Source organism: Aptenodytes forsteri, unplaced genomic scaffold (assembly GCF_000699145.1).
Source record: "Aptenodytes forsteri isolate BGI_AS27 unplaced genomic scaffold, ASM69914v1 Scaffold15, whole genome shotgun sequence".
Classification (NCBI taxonomy): Eukaryota; Metazoa; Chordata; class Aves; order Sphenisciformes; family Spheniscidae; genus Aptenodytes; species Aptenodytes forsteri.
Genome location: NW_008795129.1, coordinates 3529459 through 3530891, shown reverse-complemented (window position 1 = coordinate 3530891; position 1433 = coordinate 3529459). Strand labels below are relative to the sequence as shown.

Genomic DNA, 1433 nt, shown 5'->3' with positions numbered 1-1433 from the left:
GTCCAGAAAAAAAGGAAGAGAAAGATGGAGAAAAAGGTGAGTGAGACAAATAAAATAAAGATATTTAACTTGGCAGTGGTAATAAAGAAGGAATGGAGAAGAAACGTGAAAAAATAAAATGGAAAATTGCAACACTTAAAAATGCATTCATCGAACAAGAAGTGGAATTGTTGAGTGTATTTTAAAATTTGACGATAAACAAGTGAAAGCTTGAGAGTCAACAGTTAAAAAAAAAATCCATTCACATAGAAAGATAAAGCGTAGACAGTACCTAGGTGGCATTAAAAGATGCATCAAGCAAAGAAATTGTTAAAGGAGACAGAAGAATAAAATAATTCAAATTAGGAAACTGCAACTATTGTACTAAAGACAGGGCATATGCAACCAACTGATGACTGCACTTATGCGGGACAACCTAAACCCTAACATCTCAGAATACCACCAAACCCTACCCTGCAAATGCTTGGTGTAATTGCTTTATGCTCAATTTAGTAGGATTACTGGAATGAAAAACATAAATCAACTGTTTGCAGGATCACATTTGAGACTATTTCTAAGTTTTCACATTTCTGGCAACAATCTAAATGGCAGCAAAGTTCAACTGGCTCATAACCAATGCATTCCAATCTAAAACACACAGCTGCTTGGCACAACACTATTCTGCTACTGAATTTGAACACAGTAGTTATCAAACGTTAAGAATGGGGTCATGTCTCTAATATCTTTATAAATTATCTTTAGTGTTCCTCAAAGGCTGCTGAAACTTTCCTTCCTCCTCCCCCACCATCAAATCAGTCCTGTTACTGGAAAAAACGAAGCAAGTCTGAGAAACTTTTAGGTGTGACATTAAGCGCTACTGCAGAAAACCAACAAAACAAAGTGTGATATGCTAGGTCTTCATGTTAAAGTTGCTTCTTAATCACCATGCTACAAACATCTCCTTAACAATCTACTGTAGCATAGTTTACAAGATGGAAAGATGTTATAATCCATTGCGTAAACACGTATTACACAATATACATATAAAAGTTCTCCTAACTTTTATGCTTTAAACTGAAACACCAAGGCTTAAACTTGTATTTCATACTTTCTGTATAGTACTTTGCCGTAAGAAATATTGTATCTGGCTTTCACCTATATCAATTCTTTATTGAAGAACAATCATTAAGAAATTTAAGATCTTATAATAAATTTATTCTAATTATTAGCAAAGTAAGTTTAGTATGTTTCAAATACTAGGTATTTGAAATGGTACAGGATAGCATTTAAAGTGCCAAGTGCCAAGAAAGTCTGAGAATTTTCCATAAAAAGTTTCAGTTTTAAGTAGAAATCAGATATGAATATTTGCAAAGGATACCATTACTGCTTCTTGATCACAAACACAAACCCACAATTCCCTTCTCTGCCCCCCCCCCCCCAAAGAGACTTTTCAA

The 1433-nt window shown here is 34.2% G+C and overlaps 1 protein-coding gene across 5 annotated transcripts in view; it reads right to left on the bottom strand.

The window, feature by feature from the left end:
• Positions 1-1433, bottom strand: part of PPP3CB (protein phosphatase 3 catalytic subunit beta) — a 32110-nt gene that overhangs the window by 13230 nt on the left and 17447 nt on the right. The gene's annotated exons all lie outside the window — the stretch shown is intronic.